General features: G+C 33.6%; 1 protein-coding gene across 1 annotated transcript in view; it reads right to left on the minus strand.

Annotated features, from left to right (window-relative positions):
* The window catches only part of LOC142229853 (uncharacterized), a 150,602-nt gene extending 138,472 nt beyond the window's left edge, over positions 1-12,130 (minus strand). The window contains exon 1 of the mRNA XM_075300436.1: positions 11,669-12,130. The gene's annotated coding sequence lies outside the window, so the exon portion shown is untranslated. The remainder of the gene's footprint in view (positions 1-11,668) is intronic.
* Positions 12,131-13,495: the final 1,365 nt, after the last annotated feature.

The following is a 13,495-nucleotide window of genomic DNA, read 5'->3' on the forward strand; positions in this document are numbered from 1 at the left end:
GGAATGCCTTCGATACTGCAATATTTCTGTCAGACCTAGTCAGCTACACTACGTCTAAGAGAGACGTATGCCGTTTTATTTTTCACTCTTCCTCTCTAGAATGTTATTGCAATACCTTATTTTTGTTTTTATTATATAATAAATAAAAAATCCAATGATAAGGATGATATAAAGAATCTATGATGTAAGTACAAAAATGTAATTTTTTTTTTAACTTTCTAGGGTTAAAAATGAAAACAACCTGCAGTTGGTTACAATACATATCATACACCCTGTAATAAAAATTATGTCCACCCGGTATTAAAAATTATGTGAGTATATAGAATACAAAATTCATTTCTTAAAAACACTAGCGATATATCGAAATATTTCGCAAAAACCAACATTATTTAGATCAAAATTGCGCTTCCATTGCTCATAAAGTCTATATGGGGGCTATATTAAAATAATAGAAAATGGATGGTTCACTTTTTCGAATAACCGCAAAGGAAGAAGTCCAAATATAAGATATTCATATATACAGAATTGATCCAATTAATTCATCATATGTTAATTAAACATTTAATTGATTCAATTAGTTTATGGATTCAATTAATATAATTGAATTTGATTAAATTCAAATTCAATTATATTAATTGAAAACAAGTATATACGGCCGTAAGTTCGGCCAGGCCGAATCTTATGTACCCTCCACCATGGATTGCGTAGAAACTTCTACGAAAGACTGTCATCCACAAATTTCAACTCACATGGTTGTTAAATATCATATGCAACCACCTCGTACCAAATTTCAAGCAGATCGGATGAATTTTACTTCTCCAAAAGGCACCGGAAGTCAAATCTGGGGATCGGTTTATATGAGAGCTATATATTATTATGGACTGATAGGAACCAATACCTGCATGGTTGTTGGATACCCCTATACTAACATCACGTACCAAATTTCAACCGAATGGGAAGAATTTTGCTCTTCCAAGGTGCTCCGGACGTCAAATCTGGGGATCGTTTTATATGGGGCCTATATATAATTATGGACCGATATCGTCCAATTTTTGCATGGGTGTTTGAGGCCATATATTAACATCACGTACCAAATTTCAACTGAATCAGATGAATTTTGGTCTTCTAAGAGGCTCCGGAGGTCAAATCTGGTGATCGGTTTATATAGGGGCTATATATAATTATGGACCGATATGGACCAATTTTTGCATGGTTGTCAGAGACCATATACTAACACCATGTACCAAATTTCAGCCGGATCGGATTAAATTTGCTTCTCTTAGAGGCTCCGCAAGCCAAATCGGGGGATCGGTTTATATAGGGGCTATATATAATTATGGACCGATATGGACCAATTTTTGCATGGTTGTTAGAGACCATATACTTACACTATGTACCAAATTTCAGCCGGATCGGATGACATTTTCTTCTCTTAGAGGCTCCGCAAGCCAAATCGGGGGATCGGTTTATAGCCGGATCGGATGAAATTTGCTTCTCTTAGAGGCCTCGCAAGCCAAATTTGGGGGTCCGTTTATATGGGGGCTATACGAAAAAGTGGACCGATATGGCCCATTTGCAATACCATCCGACCTACATTAATAACAACTACTTGTGCCATGTTTCAAGTCGATAGCTTGTTTCGTTCGGAAGTTAGGGTGATTTCAACAGACGGACGGACGGACGGACATGCTCAGATCGACTTAGAATTTCACCACGACCCAGAATATATATACTTTATGGAGTCTTAGAGCAATATTTCGATGTGTTACAAACGGAATGACAAAGTTAATATACCCCTCATCCTATGGTGGAGGGTATAAAAACATTGATAATATTTTTTCGGTGCATTTTTCTTTTCTTATGCATTTTAATATGGTCCATATACAGTGAAACCTTCCAAACTTGGAGATTCTGGGAACCGGACGTTTGCCATATTTACATATTAACTGGACACCCCCCATATGTGGAAAAAATTTGGGTAACCACTTGGGTTAACTGTTGAGAGGTTTCACTGTATATTCAAACCACACATGCTAATATAAATTTTATTATTTTTCTGTTAGGGAAATACTGATGTATGATTTATAGTTATAATGATGTTTTGATTGAATTAATTTGTTTGGAATGGAATCATGGAATCTAAGAATTTGTGGATGCTAGTTCTGATGAAAATTAAATCTCATAAAAAAGATAACATTTTTTAAAATTAATTTAATTAATTTTTATTACAATCATAACATCAAAATACTGAAAAGATTACCAGTATTGCTAAAGCGACACAATTCATATTACTCACGATTTTACGAATAGTTAGCAACGGTTAGCTACACAAACTGTCAACAAAACAAGTTGACATATTTTCACATTAAATCAAATCAGTAGAATACCTAGATCAAAATTTGATAAAATACCTCATGATGAATATAAATCTACCCACCCGAATTGGAGTACCGGTTTCACTTTTCACCTGTTTCATTTTTAGCAGGCACAAAAACATAAAAAACAAACTCATTTAAATGATAATAGCTATAAGAAAAGAAGCTGATTATTAAAATTCATAAAAAACGAAGCTTATTTATAAAACAACAGTCTAACAACGAGTTTTTGAAGTTCTCCATGCGGTATTTACTCTCAGCAGATAACCAATCGTGATTTCGTTTTTAGAAAAAACAAGTAAGTAAAGTAGAAAGTCGGACGGGCCGACTATATCATACCCTAAACTCCCATTACAGAATTAGTAATCATAAGCATTTGTGGGGTAACATATAGGTCTGGGAGAAAACCCGCATTTGCATATTTAAGAAAATTAAGGGGTACATGTCTATGGGTGCTTTGTGTCAATCTGACTATAGCTCATAGTCAATGTTGCCAGGGAAAATGTTCGGTTTACCCTACAAGGACAAAAAAAGTTCCCTACTTTCCTATACATTCTCAAACAATTTTCCCTACTATATTTTTCGTTAATTTTAAAAAAATTTTACAAAACAAAAATGGTTCTAAGTACTTTATTATCTTAAAACATGAATATGCAACGTATATAACTTAGAATATACATTTGTATTACGACCACAGTTGGTAGAATTCTACCCAAATTAGTAATGTTTTTTGTTAAATCTTTATAAAAATAAAATTTTGGAAAAAGTTTCTGTAAACAAATTTTTGTGAGAAATTTTTCTATAGAAATACAATTTTGACAAAATATTCTATAGAAATAAAATGTTGACAAAATTTTCTACAGGAATAAAGTTTACCACACATTGTTAAAGATCAAGCCTTGCCGGCTTCTAATTTCCTCCTCTAGAGCCACCAAAATGTAAAAATTATTACAAATTGTGTTGAGTGAAAATGTCCTACATTGTGGCCCTACGTCCCTACAAGACGCTAAATATTAGAAAAACCCTACATATAGGGAATTTCCCCTACTTCTAGCAACACTGGCTGTGTTGATATTGCACCTACGGAGTTAGTATGCCACTAATATTGAGCCCATTATTAAAAAAGAGAAAATCGTTAAATTAGTGTGGGTAATAAATACAAATTTGTAAAAATCGAGCAATATTCTTATGTAAGAGGTACAAGTACGTATAAGTACGATCGGCTAGTACATCAAAATTTGAATAACATTTGTTAATAAATAAGAGTACTATGGCCAAATTTGGGAAAATCGAGCGATGCATATATATGGACGCTATATCTAAATCTGAACCAATTTGCATAATATTTTGCTGGTTTGATTAATACCACAAAAGGTTACCTTGTGGAAGATTTGAGTAAGATCAGTTAAGAAATGAGGCCTGTATGGTTAAACATAAGGTTATTAGGGGCGAATTTTTCAAAATCGGGTGATACATATATGGGAGCTATATCTACATGTGAACCGATTTCGATGAAATTTTGCACATATAGTTAGTACTATAGAGGACTGGATCTAGCCAACTTTTAGTAAGATCGGTTAATAAATAAGGGTTCTATGGCCAAATTTGGGAAAATCGGGCTATACATATATATGGGAGCTATATCTAAATCTGAACCGATTTCGATGATTTTTTGCACATATAGTTAGTCCTATAGAAGACTCCATTTAGCCAAATTTGAGTAAGATCGGTTGATAAATAAGGGTTTTATGGCCAAATTTAGAAAAATCGGGCGGTACATATGTATGGGAGCTATAGCTAAATCTGAACCGATTTCGATGATTTTTTGCACATATAGTTAGTGCTATAGAAGACTACATTTAGCCAAATTTGAGAAAGATCGGTTGATAAATAGGTGTTTTATGGCCAAATTTAGGAAAATCGGGCGATACATATATATGAGAGCTATATCTAAATCTGAACCGATTTGGATAAAATTTTGCAGACTTGAAGGGCAATGGAAAAGAATAGTTTTTGCCAAATTTGGTGACGATCCGTTTGAAAAAAAGCGCAACGTGACCCCATTTGTCGAAATCGGGCGATACATATATATGGGAGCTATATCTAAATTTGATCCGATTTCTTCCAAATTCAATAGCGTTCGTCATTGTGCCCAAAAAACTCCCTGTACCAAATTTCATCAAAATCGGTTAATAATTGCGACCGGGATCCTGTGAACAACAAATACATGGACAGACGGACGGACGGACACCAAGCGCTAGATCGACTCAGGAGGTGATTCTGAGTCGATCGGTATATATTTTATGGGGTCTAAAATCAATATTTCTGGTAGGCACACTTTTTGGCCGATCAAACTTATTATACCCTGACCACTATGTGGTTTAGGGTATAAAAATTAAAGGCTCTCAGTGACGATTCACGCGTGCACCTCTAATGTGGACATTGAAGAAACCTGTGAAAAAAGAGGCTTTTTCTCTGGCACCATTTCAACAGACGTTGCACTGAATTTCCATCCTTCGTAAGGTGTGATCCGAATTCAGTATTTTGGATGTGAATTAACAATTTTTGTAATATTTTGCCAAATAAATAAATAAATAATAAATAATTTTTATAATTGTTTATAATTGTTTATTATTTTTAGAACTTCCAATTTTTTTTTTTTTGCTGGGTCTAAACATTATTTTCTTCTGTAGTTTAAGCTACTCTTGTATGGTTTCAAGATGAAATTAAAGCAATAAAGTTGTCATCGAAGAAACCAACAATAACAATATAAAAGAATTTCACGATCTTTAATTTTTTTATATCGGAATCCTAGTTATTGTACTAGAGAAATTCTTCTTTTTACGTCTATTGGCCATTTTGTGGTAGCATTTATTTAGTTTGGTTATAAAATCTCTCGAGAAATGATTATAGCTTATTTAAGAGCTTTTGGTTTCGTTAAAACAAATTAGCTGGGAGCTCATAATTGATCTTAGACATTAACATTCCAAAATTTTAATATTTTACGATAATGATTTGTCATAAATTAGCAATGCAATAAAAAATGGAAATTTTGAAACGGGTTTAACTGATGTTTTAGACAACGTTTTTATTATCGCTTTTTGACTTTGGTTTTGTGTCATTTTATTAAGTATTTGTACGTCTGTGATTGAGATTATATATCTCTCACAATGGGATGGAGAGTAAAAAAAGTTTTTTTTGTTTTTTTTTTTTATATATAAGGAAATTAATAAAAATATTCGCAGATGATCTAGAGAAGTCAAATAGTAAGATCGGTCTATGTGGGAGTTTTATTATTTAATGGGCCAATGTAAACCAAGTTCGAATTAGTTCTATGTGAATCTTAAAAAAATTAGTTCTATGTGAATCTTAAAAAAAATAAAAAAATAAATAATGTAAGTGCCGTTTTTTTAGAAATTCCAAAATGTGAAGTCTAAAACTTTGGCTTTGAACCACTGATCAAAAAAAAAAAAAAAAAAAAAACAAAAAACAAAATCAAATTTTGATATGTCATTTGAGACCATTGGGACTTCTTCTCTTGGGGTCCTTTGAAAAAAAAAGCTGTACATCGATAAACTAGTAACAATACACAACAACAATTTGTTTCTGATTCAATCACGGAATTAGTTAATCCAAATAATTTTTAAATTAAATTGTCTTCAATCACGAAAGTAATAGTATTAATCACAGTTTTAATTGGGCATAAAAAAATATTTGATTAAAAAATTAATTGATTTTAAAACTTCAATTAATTTTTTAATTGATTCAATTGAAAATTTTATTGATGTTAACGGCAAAAATCAATTATTTTTTTAATTGGTTCAATCAAAAATTTAATTGATGTCGATTGGATAACTCAGTTTTTTTTATTGCTTCAATTAAATATTTTGTTAAATATTTTAATTAAATCAGTTAAACAAATAATTGAGTTTTGCAATCGACTCCGATAACATTTTTTAATTAAATTGTTCATTGGAACAATAAATTAATTATACCCTTCACCACTACTGTGGTACAGGGTATAATCAGTTTGTGCATTTGTATGTAACGCCAAAAAGGAGTAATCATAGACCAACCTTTTAGTATACGGATTGGCTTAGAATTAAATTCTGAGTCGATTTAGCGATGTCCTTCTGTCTGTCTGTCTGTTGATATATATTTGTGTGCAAAGTACACCTCGCAGTTTTAGTCCGATTGTCCTAAAATTTGGTATAGGATACTGTTTCGGCTCAAAGACGATCCCTATTGATTTTGGAAAAAATCGGTTCAGATTTAGATATAGCTGCCATATATATTTTTCACCGATCTGGTCATAATTGGCATGTAGATCAACCGATCTTCCTCAAATTCCGTACATCCGAATATTTTATGGGTCTCGAAAAACTTGCAAAATATCAGTCAAATCGGTTCAGATTTAGATATAGCTCCCTTATATAGCTTTCGCCCGATTTACACTCATTTGCCAAAGAGGCCAATTTTTTGCTCCGATTTAGTTGAAATTTTGCATAGGGCGTAGAATTAGCATTGTAACTATGCGTGCCAAATTTGGTTGAAATCGGTTCAGATTTGGATATATCTCCCATATATAGCTTTCGCCCGATTTACACTCATATGACCATAGAGGTCAATTTTTAACTGCGATTTAGTTTAAACTTTGCACAGGGAGTAGAATTAGCATTGTAGCTATGCGTGCCAAATTTGGTTGACACCGGTTCAGATTTAGATATAGCTCCCATATATATGTTTTTCTGATTTCGACAAAAATGGTCAACATACCAACATATTCCTTGGGACAAACCTTTATATATAGCACCCAACACATTTGACGGATGTGATATGGTATCGAAAATTTAGATCTACAAAGTGGTGCAGGGTATAATATAGTCGGCCCCGCCCGACTTTAGACTTTCCTTACTTGTTATACCCTCCACCATAGGGTGGGGTGTATATAAACTTTGTCATTCCGTTTGTAACACATCGAAATATTGCTCTAAGACCCCATAAAGTATATATATTCTGGGTCGTGGTGAAATTCTGAGTCGATCTGAGCATGTCCGTCCGTCCGTCCGTCTGTTGAAATCACCCTAATTTCCGAACGAAACAAGCTATCGACTTGAAACTTGGCACAAGTAGTTCTTATCGATGTAGGTCGGATGGTATTGCAAATGGGCCATATCGGTCCACTTTTACGTATAGCCCCCATATAAACGGACCCCCAATTTGGCTTGCGAGGCCTCCAAGAGAAGCAAATTTCATCCGATCCGGCTGAAATTTGGTACTTGGTGTAAGTATATGGTCTTTAACAACCATGCAAAAAGTGGTCCACATCGGTCCATAATTATATATAGCCCCCATATAAAACGATACCCGATTTGACTTGCGAGGCCTCTAAGAGAAGAAAATTTCATCCGATCCGGCTGAAATCTGGTACATGATGTAAGTATATGGTCTCTAACAACCATGCAAAAATTGGTCCACGTCGGTCCATAATTATATATAGCCCCCATATAAACGGATCCCCCGATTTGGCTTGCGAGGCCTCAAAGAGAAGCAAATTTCATCCGATCCGGCTGAAATTTGGTACGTGGTGTTAATATATGGCCTCAAACTCCCATGCAAAAATTGGTCGAAATCGGTCCATAATTATATATAGACCCCATATAAACGGATCCCCCGATTTGGCTTGCGAGGCCTCAAAGAGAAGCAAATTTCATCCGATAGGGCTGAAATTTGGTACATGGTGTAAGTATATGGTCTCTAACAACCATGCAAAAATTGGTCCACATCGGTCCATAATTATATATAGCCCCCATATAAACGGATCCCCCGATTTGGCTTGCGAGGCCTCAAAGAGAAGCAAATTTCATCCGATCCGGCTGAAATTTGGTACGTGGTGTTTATATATGGCCTCAAACTCCCATGCAAAAATTGGTCGAAATCGGTCCATAATTATATATAGACCCCATATTAACCGATCCCCCGATTTGGCTTCCGAGGCCTCTAAGAGAAGCAAATTTCATCCGATCCGGCTGAAATTTGGTACATGGTGTAAGTATATGGTCTCTAACAACCTTGCAAAAATTGGTCCACATCGGTCCATAATTATATATAGCCCCCATATAAACGGATCCCCCGATTTGGCTTGCGAGGCCTCAAAGAGAAGAAAATTTCTTCCGATCCGGCTGAAATTTGGTACATAGTGTTAGTATATGGTCTCTAACAACCATGCAAAAATTGGTCCACATCGGTCCATAATTATATATAGCCCCCCTATAAACCGATCACCAGATTTGACCTCTGGAGCCTCTTGGAAGACCAAAATTCATCTGATTCAGTTGAAATTTGGTACGTGGTGTTAATATATGGCCTCAAACTCCCATGCAAAAATTGGTCGAAATCGGTCCATAATTATATATAGACCCCATATAAACCTATCCCCAGATTTGACCTCCATAGCCCCTTGGAAGAGCAAAATTCTTCCCATTCGGTTGAAATTTGGTACGTGATGTTAGTATATGGTATCCAACAACCATGCAGGAATTGGTTCCTATCAGCCCATAATTATATATAGCTCCCATATAAACCGATCTCCAGATTTGACCTTCGGTGACTTTTGGAGAAGCAAAATTCATCCGATCTGCTTGAAATTTGGTACGTGGTGATCGTATATGATATTTAACAACCATACCAAAAGTGGTCCATATCAGTCCATAATCATATATAACCCCATATAAACCGGTCCTGAGATTTGGTTTTGGAGCCTCTTGGAGGAGTAAATTTCATCCGAGTCAGTTGAAATTTGTTACATTGTGCTAGTATATGGTCGTTAACGACCATGCCTAACTAGGTCCATATCGGTCTATAGTTATATATATCCCTCAGATAAATCGATTTCCAATCACAAAAAAATTGGTCCATATCAAGTTCATAATTGTATATAGCCCCCATATTTCAATTCTGGCTCTCTACGTACCGTGCAAAAAGTCCATATCGATTCGTAATTACTTGTAGACTTAACTATACATAACTCTTTTGTCTACTATATACCACGTATGGACTAACTCACAATTTAGAAAACGATGTTAAGAAGTTTTAAGATACCACAACCCAAGTATTTCGATCGTGGATGACAGTCTTTCGTAGAAGTTTCTACGCAATCCATGGTGGAGGGTACATAAGATTCGGCCTGGCCGAACTTACGGTCGTATATACTTGTTTTCAATTAAAGACATAACTATTTTCAATCACTTTCTTAATAGATTTTGTGTTTGTTTTTTGATTAAAAAATTGATTGTACCAATTAATTTTTTAATTAAAAGTTAAAATATTTTCAATCATTGGCCTAATTGATGTAATGTTCTTTAATTAACAATTAAAGAAATTTTCAATCGTTGACCTATTTGTCTTAATGTTTTAGTTTGGTTAAAAAGTTAATTGTGTCAATTAATTTTTTAATTGAAAAGGGTTTCAACACTCAAAAAAAAAGTGAACTCACTATTTCACTAAAGCCAATTTAACTATATTTTAGTTCATGAACTTATTATATTTGGTGAAAGTTTCATTTACTCTAATAATTTTTTGCGTACGTTAGTTAAATGAACTAAAAGACGGGAGAAAATTATACACAAGTTAAAGATAGAGATTTACTAAATTCGTATTTGCCATAAAATAGTTCATTATTTCTTCAAATTTGTAAATTTTACTACAAAAGTGTCCATTATGAACTTCGTATGTCACTAAAGACATTCTTGCAATTTTGAACTCCAATTTTTTCCTTCAAACTACAAAATTTTCTTTAAAAAGTGAAAAAAATTATTTATGTCTAATAAATTTTCTTGAATTTGTCGAAAAATATTTACTTATTTTTGTGATATCGGCGCGATGCCAGCGCTTGTAATACTGTTTAGTTAAAAATTTCTAAAAATATTCAAAATTTTCTAAAATTACTCAAAAGTTTACTTCCTGGTGGGTTCACTGTTTTTTCAGTGAAGCTTCAATTAATTAATTAATTGAAAATATTTTGGTGATAGTTTTTTCTATGTACATGAACTAAAGCATGAGATACTATGGAACCTCAATTAGGAATTAGCCTCATCCATAATTTCAATTATATTAGGAACGATCAATTAAAATATTTGTTTAAATTTAAATAATATTTAATTTAAAAATTTATTATCTCAATATTTTTTTTATCACCAATTAAATTTTAACTATATCAATTGATTATGAAAAAATTAAAAAAAAAACAAGGAAATTAAAACCAATTTGTTTGAGAATTTGTTATGTTCAATCGCGAAATTAATTCATCAAATTAAATTTTAGTTACAATGTCCAATTACAATCTTACAAATGGTAGTACCAATCACGAAGTATTCATGATGATTCAATTAATTTTTATGCTTGATTTTTGTTTTAATTAAATTAATTGAAGCAATTAATTGTAATCACGAAATCAATTAAAAATTAATTGATTCAATAAATTTTTGTGCTTGATTTTTGGTTTAATTAAATTAATTGTTTAATTGAATATTTTTCAGAATTCAATTAAAATTTTTAATGAAAATATTGGTGATATTTTTTCTGTGTAAATAACAATACTTCTTAAGCTCTTTTCCTATTGTTATATTTAATTAATTCTCTCACAGGTGGTGATGTCCAATAGGAATTTTATAGTCGTCTTCCCCCTCCTTCTTATCAACTTCTTAATAGACTAATTTAATATACAAATTAGTGTGTAATTATTGCATTTATATTCACCCGAAAAAATATTTTTGTTAATTGACAAAACACTTTGAAGGGGACTTCGATGAAAGCGTGATTATTATAATGATGTTGCAGTTTTTTTTATTCAATTTGGGGTTTTTGGAAATTTCAATTTTGTTTCTTTTTTACATAATAATCCAATTATTACAAATATAATTTCAGGAGATGAGATGTATGATTAAAAACAAGTATCCACATATGATAGTAATTACTGGCATCATTTTTTTGTTTTGGATTTTATATTTTTGTTATTTTCCAATTTCAATTCCAAACCACAAAACACTGACTATGGACTCTATAGAAATTTCACTTGATAAATAAATAAAACATTTGTCACTATACAAGTATTGGAATTATTTCTTTTTATCGAATCATAATGACGCTCACATCAATGGACAATGATGACAATTAGAAATCAACACGAGGAAAAGTAAAACTCCATCATTGTGTTTTCTTTTTCTATGACATTTTCATTTCACTGTTAAGCTGATTGGTATAAAATCAGAAGTGAAAAACACTTGCACACATACCAGTTGCTGGTTGATTGGACAGGATAGGATTGCTTAGTTGCAGCCACTTTTTTCTTGTAAAAATGCTTTGATTCTTCGACGCTTTTTTTCTACAATTTCTATTGTCGATTTGTATTCTTCACAAAAAAAATTTTAATGATCTTTTAAATAATAACTATTTGAAATTCTTCTTTTGAATTCTTTGCACAAATTCACTTATTTAAATTTCGAAAATATTTTCTCACTTTTGATTGAAGTAAGCTCTAGAGAGCAAATTCTCTTTTCGTGAAAAACGAAAGTTAGAAATTCTTTATATGAAATAAAACACAGAGAACACCGTACATTAACGAATTCTTAAGCGTTTACTATCAATTCCGTTTGCGCATGCGTTTTAAGGCCTCTTTGCTCTTCAAAATCGTTTGCCTTGCGTTTTAAATTCCGTTTGACGTTATTAACGTTAAGAGGTTTTGTCGTACACTAAACTTTAAAATTATGGCCAAACAAAAATCTGGTACGGCACTGACAACAATGACGACGAAGACGGGCCGAGGTAAACGACGTGCTTTGCTTATTTTCGTTTATGGTGGTGGGGAGTATTGGTTACCATCTATTGAGCTCGCATCGTTGTTGTCTGGCTGCTGTCAGCGATAAACAGGCATATGGGCAACGGAACGAGTACCGGCAACATAACATAACAACAGCAGCATAAACTAACAGTGGCATCAGAAATATGCAACTGCTGTTATTGTGGTTTTATGTGGTCTGTTTGTTATGGTAGCGGTGTTGGGCACAGCTTCACCATTTTTGCGAGGTTAAGTACTGTCGAAGGTTGATTGAGATCTATGGTATATTTGTTTTGATTTGATTACTAGCATATAATTGTATGGAACCATCTTCCTAGTTCTCCATATTCCGAGCAAAGTGCCGATATGGTAGTTAAAAATCTAACAAGTATATACAGCAGTAAGTTCGGCCGGGCCGAATCTTAAATACCAAGCAGATTGTGACAGATATTCTCCCAAGCAGAGCAGTTCAACTAGTACACTTCCCGAAGATAAATTTAAAGACTAGATCAGATTCTGGATTTATAAGGACCATTTTTATACCCTGCGCCACACTGTGGAATAGGGTATTATAAGTTAGTGCATATGTTTGTAACACCCAGAAGGAGACGAGATAGACACATGGTGTCTTTGGCAATAATGATCAGGGTGGGTCCCTGAGTCGATATAACCATATCCGTCTGTCCGTCCGTCTGTCTGTGAACACATTTTTGTGATCACAGTCTAGGTCGCAATTTAAGTCCAATCGCCTTCAAATTTGGCACATGTTCCTAATTTGGGTCAGAATAGAACCCTATTGATTTTGGAAGAAATCGGTTCAGATTTAGATATAGCTCCCATATATATCTTTCGCCCGATATGCACTAATATGGACCCAGCAGCCAGAGTTTTATACCGATTTGCTTGAAATCCCCCATTTTTGACACACCAATCTGTGGTCTTAAAATACCTCTAGATTTTCAATTTCAGGCAAAATCGGGAAATCGGTCCATATGTGGGCTTTACCAAAACATGGACCGATAAGCACCATTTTCGGTACACTTTTCGATGGTCCTAACATACCTCTAACAGGTTGGTTGATAAGTCCCCGGTCTAACAAAGAAAAACACATTTTTTTTTGTCAAAATTCGTTTTTATTATTCAACATAGTTCCCTTCAAGAGCGATACAACGATTATAACGACCTTCCAATTTTTTGATACCATTTTGGTAGTACTCCTTCGGTTTTGCCTCAAAATAGGCCTCAGTTTCGGCGATCACCTCTTCATTGCAGCCAAATTTTTTCC

Source organism: Haematobia irritans, chromosome 3 (assembly GCF_050003625.1).
Source record: "Haematobia irritans isolate KBUSLIRL chromosome 3, ASM5000362v1, whole genome shotgun sequence".
NCBI lineage: Eukaryota > Metazoa > Arthropoda > Insecta > Diptera > Muscidae > Haematobia > Haematobia irritans.